We start from the raw sequence: 15016 nt of genomic DNA, 5'->3' as shown, positions 1-15016 counted from the left end.
GTAGGAAGAAAGGAAGGAAGGAAGAACGGAAGGAAGGAAGGAAGGAAGGAAGGAAGGAAGGAAGGAAGGAAGGAAGGGAGAAAGAATGAAAGGAAGGATGGAAGAGATAGAAAGAAAGAAACATAGAAAGAAAGAGAGAGAAAGAAAGAAAGAAAGAGAGAGAAAAGGAGAAAGATTCAGAGATGGAAACATAGGGAGAAAGACAGAATTTATAAAATATAAAAAAATAATTTAAAACAAACAAACATACAAACAAATAAATAAATGAATAGATAAATAGATAAACAAATAAACAAATAAATATTTTAGGCAAATATCGGCTACACGTGTATTCTTTTTAGATTTCTATGGTATTTTAAAAGGATTTGTAGAGTTTTTAGAAAAGTGATTTAGAGTTTCTTGATTTCCAGGATTCTATTGTATTTTTAGTGTTTTCTTTAAATGATTTTAGTGTATTTAAGTTTTGATTTTTAATTAAAGCTTTAATTGACATCAGTCTTGTCCTGGGTGATCAGATAGGATACATGGGATTATTTTGATTTATTTATATGTGTTAATAGATAGAGAGAAAGTAATACAGATAGAAAAAAAGAAATAAAGAAAAAGAATGAAAGAGAGAGAGTGAGAGGAAGGGAGGAAATAAGGAAGGAAGGATTGAAGGAAAGATGAAGGAAGGAAAGAAAGAATGAAGGAAAGAGGGTAGAGTGAGAAAAATGATAGAAAAAATAAATAAAGACAAAAAATATAGAAAAAGAGAGACGAAGAGATAAAGTTAGGAAGGAAGTAGGAAACAGAAAGAAAGAAAGAAAGAAAGAAAGAAAGAAAGAAAGAAAGAAAGAAAGAAAGAAAGAAAGAAGGTAAGAAAGAAAGTAAGAAAGAAAGAAAGAAAGGGAGAGAGAAAGGGAGAGAGAGAGAAAGAGAGAAAGAGAGAAAGAGAGAAAGAGAGAAAGAGAAAGACAGAATTTATTAAATAAATTAGTAATCATAAATAAATAAATAAATAAATAAATAAATAAATAAATAAATAAATAAATAAATAGATATCTTAGGCATATTTTGGCTTATTGTGTATTCTTTTCAGATTTCTAGAGTATTTCAAAAGTTTTGTAGAGTCTTTAGTATAGTGATTTAGATTTTCTTGTTTTTCAGGCTTCTAATGTTTTTTTTTGTTGTTGTTCTGTTTTGTTTTGTTTTGTTTTTTTAATGATGTTACTGTATTTTAGGGTTTCGATTTTAATTTATGCTTTAAGTGATTTCATTTTTTAATGCATTTTACTGTATTTCTTATAGTTTTGTTGTTGTTGTTGTAATTTTTGTTGTTCTCTTTTTTCCAAAAAAAATTTAGGGTTTTATATTTGGCGTTTCATTGTTTTGGTTTTGCCAGGCAGTGTTGACCATGCCTTTAATTCAAACTATTGAGAGGCAGATGTAAGTGATTTTTTTTTTTTTTTTTGTTTTCTTTGAGTTCAGCATGGTCTCTATAGGATGCTGGAGGACAGTAAGAGATACACAGAAAAACCCAATCTAAAAACCTCAAAAAAAAAAAAAAAAAAACAGAGGGAGAAAGAAACACACAGAGAGTGAGACACAGAGAGAGAGAGAGAGAGAGAGAGAGAAGGTCAGAGAGAGAGAGACACACAGAGAGATGTCCCGCGCTGATTTTCCCGCCAGCAAGAAACAACGCGGCACACAAACAGGATCCTTCTGTAGCAAGCTTTAATGCGTCTTGAGAGGGAGAGCATCAGCTTCACAAGGCGGAGACCCCAAGCCCGAAAACCGCCTCCCTTATATAGGAGATTTCTCTCGCCTCGGACGTGGCGATTCTCTATAGGCCAAATTCTTGTCACCCGAGGTGACGTTGTCAGGCGGGCAACTGGCACCATGAACGGTTAATGCCAGCACATGCGCGGATCACTTGTTCATCTCCAGAGGCAGGTGATGTCGGTGCCATCTTATAATGGCGACGATGTGGGGTGGCGCCCCACATCTCCCCCTTTTCTATACAAAGGCAAGCCAGCCACCCATTCAAGGAGGGCGGAAGTAGAGGCCGAATCCCCAAAGATAATTTAAAAACAAAAGATATGTGCAGGGGTCTTGTCTAGGCTCTAGGTGGGACCCGACATACTCCTGACCGATCTCTCTGTCGTTTTTCTTGAGGAAGGGACACTAGGACAGGCAACCCTTTTCAAGACGGCATGCTTCCCAGAGAGAGCGGGGGTATCTCTCTGTGCGATGCTTAGCTCAACAACCCTCATGGGCTGCTCAAACCGGGCACTCATCCTCGTGCGACGCATAGAGATGCTGAGGGTGCAAGAGCTGCCTGGCCGGCGACCGGCTGCTAACATCTACTGCCGTTTTAGTGCCGCAAGCCAGACTTCCGCTGACCTTCCATGCTCTAAGGCCATGAGTGCCTGAGTTATCATAATTTTTTCTCTCTTGCTTTTACTATAAATTTTGCAAATTAGCCAAAGCATAAAGCCCAGTCCGAGGCAGAAAAAGGCTCCAAACATTCCCACCCCCACCCACTCTTTAAAATAAGAAAATGCTGAAGAAATCCAGGAGGCGAGGCCTTTGGTGAGGGACAGGTCTAGGCGGGTGGAGTTGACTTGTAATATCGCTGTTCGGAGTTCCCGCAGGGTCTGGTCAAATTCAACTGTCCAATTCTGTAACAAATGCTGGGATAAAACTTTAGAAAGATTAGCAGCCCGTGTGAAATTGTCATACTGTACAGAGGTCACACAAAGACCTGGCAATCTTCTTTCGCACCCTAATTGGGCAACTTGCCACAAAACATCTAATTGCTCTTGGACTAAATCTATGCGTTGATTCACTAGCAATAACCTGCCTTGAATCTGGGTATAAGCTAGATGTCCAGCCTCCATGGCCGTGGTCACCGTAGAGGACAATTTATTTATGGTGGCAGCCGACCGCACCGTGCCCGAAAGGGTCAGGGCCGAAGCAGTAACCGATGCTGTTACAGCGGTGGCTGCGATGATGCCCACAATTACGGCAGAAATTCCAAAATCTCTCCTTTCTCTGAATAATGCCATTGAACTTGGGGCCTCCACAGGAACAGGCACAAATCGGGGCAGGCGTGCTACCAGGGCCAAGGGGAACTCAGAAGCATTCCAGCACAGAACATAATAACATGGTTGCATCATACAATCAAGCTTATCGGAATTACTTGGCAAGGAAGCATTACTAACAATCTAAAGAAAAGGGGGCCATACGCATATTGGCATCCTGACCAAGGCAAAGGGGAATGCGAGTCCTCCTTTGCATGGCAGAACGGGGCCAACTTTGGTTGTCTGAGACCTTCAGAATAATTAGCCCAAATAATTCTGTAAAATTCCCGCCCCAATGTGTAGCATTTGTCCATCCATTAATAATATTTGACATAGATTAAGTATGTAACCCAATATAACTGGGCACCGTCCCATTGATGCTAAAGCATAGGCTACCCAGAAGGTAGTGAGTTCTATTATCCACTACTCGTTCTATTTGAGAATCCCAGGGCAAAAACGGAAGGCCTAATTCTTTATCAGTAATAAACAAGCGAGGGAAAACTTGGGCGTTATACATCACCGGCATTGGAAGTGGGAAGGTTGACATGATTCCCCATCGAAACTCATGTGTCCTTATCGTTGGCGCTAGGGTTATCCACAGAAAGGTCAGGAGAATGATCATCTTCTTGGTTTATACTTCGTGTTAGCCGCTCCGGGATCCAAAAAGGATTTTGTTCACTCTGTGGAAAAACACAAACAGCTCCCCTGGATCTTATTAGGATAGGATCCGGGCCTTTCCATTGATTAGTCAACACATCCTTCCATTTTACCAATTCTTTTGGTCTCTTTGGTTCCGAGCAGTGGCGCTCTGCAGCGCTCCTTCCTGCATCGTCCAGGTTTAAGAAATTTAGAGTAAAGAGTGCCATGGATAGTGCCACTCTTGGGCCAGGGGGCAACTCTGTTATCGCTCCCCCTTTCTGTTTAAATAAATAGGATTTGAGCGTTCGATGAGCTCTTTCAATGATGCCTTGTCCTTGAGGGTTATAAGGAAGTCCAGTGATATGGGTCACCTGCATTTGTGCACAGAATTGTTTGAATTTATTTGAGGTATAAGCAGGTCCATTGTCTGTCTTAAGACATTTTGGTCTACCCCAGGCACTCCAGGCCTCGAGGCAATGTTGAATTACATGAGATGTCCTTTCTCCTGAAAGTGGAGTTGCAAATAACACACCAGAACAAGTGTCAATAGACACATGAACGTATTGCGTCTTACCAAAAGATGCAATATGAGTGACATCCATCTGCCAAACTTGTAGGGGGGAGAGTCCCCTCGGATTGACACCATAATGAGGTGTGGGCAGAAACTGACAACAGTTTTGGCACTGTGTGACTATCTCGCGGGCTTCTTTCCTTGTTAAAGAGAAGCGCCGGCGAAGTGTTTCAGAGGTAACATGAAACTTACTATGAAAATTTTTGGCGGCCTCTAGTGGTGAGGATAGTGCTGTGGCCACAAGTCGCGTAGCCTGATCTGCCAGCTCATTACCCTCTGTCATGGGGCCAGGGAGTCCAGAATGGGCTCTCATATGTACGATATAAAAGGGATGTTTTCTTTGTAATAGAAGGTTTCTAATCTGTTCAAAGGTTTGTGCTACCCTACTAGAAGGTTTTATTAGGCCCGCAGTTTCTAGCAGGCGAACTGCATTAACCACATACAAGGAATCAGAAATAATATTGAGCGGGCAATCAAATTGCTGTAAAACTTCTAATACTATCAAACACTCAACAATTTGAGGGGAAACCTCCGAATATTGTCTGATATGGGTAATGTTATTAACTACATAGGCCCCTTGCCCGGTTTTGGAGCCATCTGTATAAATTACAAGACCATTTTTAAGTGGGAAATGACTTGTTACTTTGGGAAAAACTAATGGATGGGTCAGGGCAAAGTGTAACAATGGGTGCTTTGGATAATGATTATCAAATTTTCCACTAAATGTGACACATAGAATGGACCAATCATTAGAAGCAGCAGCTAACACCTGTATTTGATTAGGGGTATAGGGAATGACAATGATATTAGGTTCAAGGCCGAAGTATTTGATTGTCATTTTTAATCCCTTTAATGCTAATTGTGCTACTGCGGCCGGATACCAATCGATAATCTTTGCAGGGGAGGCTTGTGGATGAACCCAGCATAGGGGCCCCTCTTGCCAAATGACAGCAGTTGGTAAGCCTCGAGTGTCCAAGATACATAACAAAACCGGCTTGGAATAATCTATTCTAACAAGCTGCGCTTGACTTATTGCTTTTTCTACTTTATTAAGTGCCTCCACTGCCAAAGGATTCAATTTTCTAGGAGAGGTGATATGAGAATCCCCTTCCAAGATATCAAACAGGGGTTTCAATTCTGTTGAAGGGATTTTTAAAAAAGGTCTAAGCCAATTGATATCTCCCAACAATTTTTGAAAGTCATTTAAAGTATGTAAATTATCCATCCTGATTTCTATTTTTTGTGGCTTAATAATGTTGGGCTGTATAAAAGAACCTAGAAACTGTCCAGAGTCTGCCAATTGCACCTTTTCAGTGGCTATCTGTAGCCCCCATTGCTCTAATGTTTTCTGTAACACAGGAAAAACCTGTTGCAGTACAGATGGATTCTTATGGCAAAGCAGGACGTCATCCATGTAATGGATAGACACTATTTGTGGAAATTGTCTCTTTATCGGGGCGAGTGCTTGGTCTACATACAGTTGGCAGATAGTAGGGCTATTGGCCATCCCTTGGGGCAAGACTCTCCATTGATACCTCTTATCTGGTTCTGTATGATTGATAGAGGGGACACTAAAGGCAAAGCGAGGTCTATCCGCAGGGTGTAACGGTATGGAAAAAAAGCAATCTCTGATGTCTATAATGAGGATGTTCCAGCCCTTAGGAAGGGCGGACAGCATAGGTAATCCTCTCTGTACAGGCCCTAACAGGGACATCTGTCCATTTATAGCTCTTAAATCATGTAACAGACGCCATTTGCCAGACTTTTTCTTTATTACAAATATGGGGGTGTTCCAGGGGGAAGTAGAGGGTTCAATATGGCCGAGTTTTAGTTGTTCTGCAATAATTTGTGTTACAACGCTCAATTTCTCGGAGGTTAGCGGCCACTGAGGAACCCACACAGGATCCTCCGTTTTCCATGGTATAGGTCGTACTGCCTCAGTGGCGCCTAGGAAAAACCCAGGCCTGCTCTGTCCTTATTGGCCTTGTGTGAGATTGGGCGCGGTTCGCCTTGTTCATGGCGTCCCAAACCCTGGCCTTCTTGATAACCCATTTTCTCCATCATTTCTCTAAGACGTAATGAATAATCATTGGTCAGAGTCAGTCCTAAATCTGTCATGACATCTCTCCCCCAGAGATTTACAGGTAGGGGTAGAACATAGGGGGAAAAGCATCCTTTTAAACCTTCTGGTGACGTCCAGACCAGCCGGTTGGTACTAATGTCTGGACTGGATTGATACCCCAGGCCTTGTAAAGAATGAGAAGATTTTGTCACTGGCCAAGCTTTAGGCCACCAATGTGTGGAAATAATACTCTTATCAGCTCCGGTGTCAAGAATGCCCTCAAAATTTTTACCATTTATGTTAAGGATTAATTTCGGGCGCGAATCAAGTGACAATGTCAAATAGGCCGAATCCATTTCTGAAGATCCCATAAGTTTTTTATCTTGATTGGGTAATTCTCCCAGCAGCGGGAGGAGGAGGAGCTGAGCAATCCTGTCCCCTTTTTTAATAGAAAATACACCATGAGGGCTGGAGCATAGAATCTGCATATTTGGGATGTGTTGATTATCTGTTATGCCTGGATGGACTATTAGTCCGCATGCGGTAAGGGCACCACGGCCAATGATAAGTCCCACCGCGTTGTCCGGTATGGGAGGCCCTAAGGGCATGGCAGGGACAGGTTGAACCCCCATCTGAGGTGTTAATAAGATTGAGGTGGTGGCGCACAAGTCCATTCTTGTGCCTTGGCTTGATCTGCCTCCTCGCTCAGGGGACTGGTCCCAGCGAATTGGGTCCCGTATTTTTGAGGGCCCCGGGGCCGGGGGCCCGCAGGCCCGTTTTTTGGCTCCTGTCTAACAGGGATAGCAGGCGGGAGGAGGTTGCCTTTAATGTCTCTAGTTGATCTGCATTGACTGACTGGATGGTAACCCTTTCTACATCGGGAACATAGGGTAAGAGTTCTCTGGTTTTGCTTAGGTGCTCGGCAATCTTTTGCGAGATGCCCTGATTTCCCACAGTTGAAGCAGGTGCGACTGCTGCCCCCCGTAGGGGGAGGTCGCCTTTGTGCCTGTAAAATGGCTGCGGCGAGCCCAGAGTTACTCAACGGTCCACCAATCTCTCTACATATTCTAAGCCATTCTGACAATCCCTTGTTTTTCCTCGGCGCTATTGCACTTCTGCACTCCTGAGTGGCTTGTTCAAAGATTAATTGCTCTATAAAGGGTCCGGCACAATCAGGATCCCCGAAAATCTTTCCTGCTACCTCCATCATCCTGGCCACATAGTCTGAGAATGGTTCCTGAGGTCCCTGTATAATCTTGGTGAGCTGATTACTAGTTTCTCCTTTACGGTTGAGTGATTTCCATGCTCGTATAGCAGTACTGGATATTTGGGCATAAGCTCCCCAATGATAATTGACCTGATCTGCTGCATAAGGACCCTGTCCTGTAAGGAGTTCAAAGGTCCAGTCTCTTTGCTCTGGGGTCAGGGCTGCGGCATTAGTCCTAGCCTGGGCCTGTGCCGCCTCATGCCATAGGGCCTTCCATTCCATGTATTGTCCCATGCTTGGTAGCACAGCTTTCGCCACTGTTTGCCAGTCACTGGGCGTCAGGGCGGTTAATGCCAGTCGATCTAACTGCATTAGAGTAAAACTGGCATTTGCTCCAAACTTTCTAACTGATTCTGCAAGCTCCTTTATTTGGTTATAATCAACAGGAGCATATACTCTCCCACCATCTTGCTCATAGACAGGGTAAGCGAGCCTGAGCTTGCGATGCACCTTTTCAGGTAACAATGAGAAAGCTTTAGGGCGTATCTCATAAGGTGGTGGGGCAGAGGGAACTGTCTGTACGGGATTCCTGGGTAAAGCATTAGGTTTTGTTGAAATGGCAGGTTTAGAGGTCCGTTTATTTAACGGCCTCTCATCAGGATAATACCTCTCTTTCTCATATCTGGTTGCTTCCTCATCAAGTTCTTCCTCTTCCTCTGTATCTAGTCTCCCACTCTCTGCTCCGGATGACTCTTCAGAGCTTTGAATATTGAGTGCTTCAAGCTCTTGGGTTGGGTACAACCCAGGCTTAGATATAGGTTGAAAAATCGGTACTCCCTCGGAGTCCGATTCCTCATGTGGGGAGGCAGGTATACTGCTTGTTCCCCTCTCTCCCGCCCTCTTAGGCTTCCTGGGAGGTCCTTTTTCACTTTTATTCTTTGGGATCCTCTTCCTAGTTTGTGCACGTGCACCCATCCTCTCACTACGCTCAGATTCTGACATGCCATCCTGAACGGTCTCCAAAGCTATTTGTCCCTTTTTTCTGACTTCCTCACATGTTTCATCCTCAAGGCAGTTTTTGATCATCTTCCAAACTGCTTTGGTGCCCATACGTAAGTCGGGGCACAAATCAAGATCCTTCCCCAATTTTTTCCATGAGGCCAAGGTCAAGGAGCCAGAAACGGCATACCAAGGGGCAACTCTATCTACCTCCTCAACAAAGTGCTTAAGAACCTTGTCCCCTAGCTTTAGGTCTCTTTTCTTAAGGAGATTTTCAAGTGATGTTTGGATTGACTGTGACGACCCCATAATGGGTCAAAAGTAACCGCAGCTTATCTACGTCCGCCTTAAGTCACTGTTAGAATCAAAAAGATGTCTTGGCGCGGCCCACGGCTTATCTACGTCCGACTTACGGCAACAGCGAGAAACCGAAAGTACGGCTCGCCTTTCTGCTCTTTCATTTACAAGAGACTAATTTGGCGCCGCGATGGAGTGCAACGGACTACAACTACAACTACAACTACAACTACAACGACAACTACAACGGACTGATGTGCTGTTGGAAACTTGTTAACACCACCGCCTATGTTCACAGATATAACTGGCCAGGAGGAAGAGTAGAAGAGCTAAAATAGCGATGATAATGGCCTCTGGAAATCTAAACCACAATCCGGACAAACCCAATACCTGGGAAAGAGTTAAAGAAAAGAGTTCATGTTCAGGCATACCTTTCCGATGCGTAGTCTAGCCACAGTTCTGAACCCTCCCCGTCGCCGAGGGGTCTCCGAAGGTGCTGACGATGGTCTGGTCACAATTCCCGGGTTTTTCGGCACCAAATGTCCCGCGCTGATTTTCCCGCCAGCAAGAAACAACGCGGCACACAAACAGGATCCTTCTGTAGCAAGCTTTAATGCGTCTTGAGAGGGAGAGCATCAGCTTCACAAGGCGGAGACCCCAAGCCCGAAAACCGCCTCCCTTATATAGGAGATTTCTCTCGCCTCGGACGTGGCGATTCTCTATAGGCCAAATTCTTGTCACCCGAGGTGACGTTGTCAGGCGGGCAACTGGCACCATGAACGGTTAATGCCAGCACATGCGCGGATCACTTGTTCATCTCCAGAGGCAGGTGATGTCGGTGCCATCTTATAATGGCGACGATGTGGGGTGGCGCCCCACAGAGAGAGAGAGAGAGAGAGAGAGAGAGAGAGAGAGAGAGAGAAGGTCAGAGAGAGAGAGAGAGAGAGAGAGAGAAAGAGAAAAAATTTAGAAAGAAAAAAAACAAACATGGAAAGAAAAAGAAAAAATAAGAAAAAGAGGGAGAGATATAGGAAGGAAGGAAGGAAGGAAGGAAGGAAGGAAGGAAGGAAGCAGGGAAGGAAGGAATGATCGAAGAGAGAGAGAAAGGAAGAAAGAAACAAAGAGAGGAAGGGAGAAAGAGACAAAGAGACAGAAAAAAAAACATAGGGAAAAAGGCAAAATTTATAAAATTTACAAAATTAATTTAAAATAAATAAACAAACGTTTAAATGATATTACAGGCTCATGAGTATTCTTTTTGGATTTGTATGGTATTTTAAAAGGATTTGTAGAGTTTTTAGAATAGTGATTTAGATTTTCTTGTTTTTCAGGCTTCTAATGTATTTTTAGTGTTTTCTTTCTTTTTTTTTTAATGATTTTAGTGTATTTAAGTGTTTGGGTTTTAAATTAAGCTTTAATTGACTTTAGCCTTTTCCTAGGTGATAAGATAAGATGCATGGGATCAATTCAAAATATTTATATCTTTGTGACAGAGGGAGAAAGTAATATAGAAAAAAACCCAAAGAACTAAAGAAAAAGAAAGAAAGACAGAGAGTGTGAGAGATAATGATAGGAAGGAAGGAAGGAAGGAAGGAAGGAAGGAAGGAAGGAAGGAAGGAAGGAAGGAAGGAAGGAAGAAGGAAGGATGAAGGAAGGGAGAGTGAGGAAAAGATAGAAAAAAAGAAAAAAATCAAATAAAGACAAGAAATAAAGTGACAGAGAGATAAAGTTAGGAAGAGGGGTGAAAGAAAGAAAGCTAGAAAGAGAGAAAGTCAAAATTTATTAAATAAATAAGTAATTATAAATATAAATAAATAAATAAATAAATAAATATCTTAGGCATATTTCGGCTTCTTGTGTATTCTTTTCAGATTTCTAGGGTATTTCAAAAATTTTTAGGGACTTTAGTAATTTAGAGTTTCTGGTTTTCGAGATTATAATGTATTTTTTTTTTGGTGTTCTGTTTTGTTTTGTTTGTTTTTTTAATTATGTTAGTATACTTTAGGGTTTCGGTTTTAATTTATGCTTTAACTGATTTCATTTTTTGAAGTATTGTACTGTATTTCTTGTAATTTTTTTGTTGTTATTGTAATTTTTGTTGTTCTCTTTTTTCCAAAAAAAATTAAAAAAATAGGGTTTTATCTTTGGTGTTTCATTGTTTTGGTTTTGCCAGGTAGTGTTGAACATGCCTTTAATTCCAACTATTGAGAGGCAGATGTAAGTGATTTTTTTAATCAGAGTTCATCATGGTCTCTACAGGAAGCGGAGAACAGTAAGAGATACACAGAAAAACCAAATCAAAAAAACTCAAAAAATAATTAACAGTTGGAAAGAGGGAGAGAGAGACAGAGAGGGAGAGGGGGAGAGAGAGAGAGAGAGAGAGAGAGAGAGAGAGAGAGAGAGAGAGAGAGAGAGAGAGAGAGAGAGAGAGAGAGAGAGAGAGAGAAAGTTAAAAAAAACAAAAAAAGGAAAGAAAAAGAAAAAAGAAAGAAAGGGAGAGAGAGGATGGAAGGAGGGAAGGAAGGAAGGAAGGAAGGAAGGAAGGAAGGAAGGAAGGAAGGAAGGAAGGAAGGAAGGAAAGAAGGAAGGAAAGAAGGAAGGAAAGAAGGAAGGAAAGAAGGAAGGAAGGATGAGAGAGAGAAAGAAAGAATGGAAGAAAAAAGAAAGAAAGAAAGAGACAGAGAGAGACAGAGACAGAGATAGAGGAAGGGATAAAGAGAGAAAGATTCAGAGACAGAAACATAGGGAGAAAGAGAGAATTTACAAAATATACAAAATAAATTTAAAATAAATAAATGAGTGAATGAATGAATGAATGAATGAATGAATAAATAAATAAATAAATAAGCAAACGTTTTAGGGATATTTCGGCTTCATGTGTATTCATTTTAGATTCCTATGGTATTTTAAAAGGATTTGTAGAATTTTTAGAAAAGTGATTTAGAGTTTCTTCTTTTTCAGGTTTCTATTGTATTTTTAGTGTTTTCTTTATTTTTTAAAAGATTTTATTTTATTTAAGTGTTTGGTTTTTAATTTAAGCTTTAATTGATTTCAGCCTTGTCCTGTGTGATCAAATAGGACGCATGGGATCATTTCAAACTATTTATATCTGTTTAGAAATTGAGAGAAAGTAATAGAGAAAGAAACAAAGAAATAAAGAAAACAATGAAAGAGGAAGAGAGTGAGAGAGAGTGAGAGGAAGGGAGGAAAGAAAGAAGGAAGGAATGATTGAAGCAAGGATGAAGGAAGGAAAGAAAGAAGGAAGGAATGAGGAGAGAGTGAGAAAATGATAGAAAAAAAGAAAAAAGCAAATAAAGACAAAAAATAAAGAGAGAGACAAAGAGATAAAATTAGGAAGGAAGCAGGAAAGAGAAAGAAAGAAAGAAAGAAAGAAAGAAAGAAAGAAAGAAAGAAAGAAAGAAAGAAAGAAAGAAGGAGATGGAAAGGAAAAGGGAGAGGCAGAGGGAGAAGAAGGTCGGTACATTCAGAAGGAAGCAGGAAAGAGAAAGAAAGAAAGAAAGAAAGAAAGAAAGAAAGAAAGAAAGAAAGAAAGAAAGAAAGAAAGAAAGAAAGAAAGAAAGAAAGAAGGAGATGGAAAGGGAAAGGGAGAGGCAGAGGGAGAAGAATGTTGGTACATTCAGATTGTCTGCCTTATTGTTTTGGTCAGTGTTTCAAACCTAAAACAAACAAACAAACAAACAAACAAACAAACAAACAAACAAACAAAAAATGCATAAAATTCTGAAAAAGCATATGATCCAGGAAGGTATTAAACTAACACAGATCAGCCTGCTTCTGAATGCTAGTCTTAAATGGGAATACTCTATATTAGGCTCTTTTGTTTTTTTTATTTGTTATGTAAAAGATTTTTAAAAGTTTTTCTCTATGGGATATGTGTGTGTATGTGTGTCTGTGTGTGTCTGTGTGTCTGTGTGTCTGTGTATCTCTGTGTCTTTGTGTGTGTGTGTGTGATCAGATCCTCTGGAATTACAATTGCAGATTGTTGTGAACCACTATGTGAGTGCAACAAATTGAACCCTGTTCCTCTTCAAAAGCAACCAATGTTCCTAAACTGTGAGCCATCTTCTCAGTCCCTTCTGCCTCCTCTAACCTCCACTTCTCTGTTCATCTTACCCAGATATGTCTTTCATACCTACTTCTTCTAACTGTTTTTATTTGGTTAATTCCCCTTTGCTTTTCTCTTGTTTCCTCAACTCCTTCTTCAAGATTCTGCACTTCCTTTTGCTTTGGAAGATTCTCACCTAATTTAAATTCAGACTTTAGGGCATGTATTTAAAAATTTTGCTAGTTATTCTGACAATGCTTTCCTCTTGATGTCACCACTTGGGTAATGCTTTTACTCCTCTGCTTCTCACTTGGCAAACTATCATGGAGTCAGAGTGATTTACTTTTTTTCCTCATTTGCTTAATATGTCAGCATGCCCTGCTTATAGACTATGGTACAGCCGCTGTTTAACTTTCATAATTTTGGGTGATGTATTAATTTTTCCGGGAGTTCCAGATTGAATAGAGGGGGTTATTCCTCCAGATGATACTGACAGGCATCATTTAGAGTAGTCAGGAATAGAAATACTCTATTTTCCCCAATATTGTAATCCTTTAAAACACAGCTCCCAAACAATAATGTTATTTCATTTCAACTTCAAACTATAATTTTGTTATAGTCATCGATTGTAATGTATATATCTTATAAACAAGATATTTGATATGGGATACTTTTAAAAAGGTTGTTTGAGCCCTGAGAGGAGTCTCAAACAATGGTTTGAAAACCACTAATCTGGACACGATGGGGGTACCATTACCAATATAGAGTGTTTACTAGTGTTGCTGGGAAGATGTCTCCCTCACTTGAAGGCAGAGGGAGTTCCAAGAACAGGCTTTTTCTGAGTCCCCATACTTCTGTCCAAACCTGTACACCTTGTTGATGATCACTGATGTATCAAATGGCCATACTTTGTAAATTAGAGTAATCTTGTTTTCTTTTAAAATTTAGAAAATGATGATTCTAAAACTGGTTCCACTAGCTAAAAGCAGTGGCTGGCACTCTTTCTAGGGATCCCTTATGTAGTGTTCCTTTATATCTCCAAGGCCAACAGCAGATGGCAGAGTCCCTCCTGGGCTGTATTTCTCTGATCTATTCTCACCTGCTATGCTGCTTTCTTTCACGAAGAGAGCACATGATAACACTGAACTCATCCCGTCTTTAGTCAGCACAAATAGCCTATTTTTTTTCCCTCTATGGCCCAGTTGCTCATGATTTTGAGACATAATCATACATCTTGTATTGACAAAAAGAATGACACTGATTTCTAGTATATAATGAAGCATATTTTGCATGACTTCTTTTCAGGAGCCAGGAAATTCAAGATGAAGACACCATCAGTAGATGAAGAAATTCTCGTTGGATGTTGCCCTCACAGAAGGGATCCAATGGGCTAGTAACAGGGAAACAAACTCCCTGTCATAATTAAACCTTTTCTATGACAGCATTATTCATTGATTTTTATTTGTAGATCCTATCCCTCCTGACCCAGTCCAATTTTTCCAAATATATTAAAACCTGAGGATTAGTCTACAGAAAATTACATTTGCGGAAACACATTGAAGCATTATATGAAGGTGAATATTTGAAAATCTATAGTAGTGTGGGGGCATTATTCTTTCTACCTCATGTACACTTAAAATCTCTAGCTACTTTCTTCCCTGTGAAAGCAAGGCAGCCCACTGAGTGACTTTTTTTTTGATGCATAATGATATACAAAACTTAATCATTTGCCATATCCTGTCACCCATATCCAGCTCAAAATGCAACATCCACATGAGAGTAGAAACATAAATAAATTTAATAGTGTCTTGAAGCTAAAATTCCCAATTTAATCAAACCATCATTTAGAATCAGCTACTTAATACCAATGTGCTTTAAATGTACAAGTCACTGGGCTTTGTTGTGACTCTGCACAGGTCAATAGTGACCTTTAACCATCTTCATCCTCCCCACTATCCTCCATTTCTATCTTCTCAGACCCCCCCTGCTGATGCCCTTACTCTTCCAAAATATCTCCTTATATTTAATGTGCCTTATTAAAATTATAATTTGACAATTGTCATTTTGATTTTAGCTTGTCTCACCTAACACAATTTGATGAGAAATACCA

This window comes from Mus caroli, unplaced genomic scaffold (genome assembly GCF_978045245.1).
Source record: "Mus caroli unplaced genomic scaffold, Mus_caroli_1 scaffold_22, whole genome shotgun sequence".
In the NCBI taxonomy this organism is placed as follows: Eukaryota; Metazoa; Chordata; class Mammalia; order Rodentia; family Muridae; genus Mus; species Mus caroli.
Note: the sequence above shows the minus strand (reverse complement) of the source record.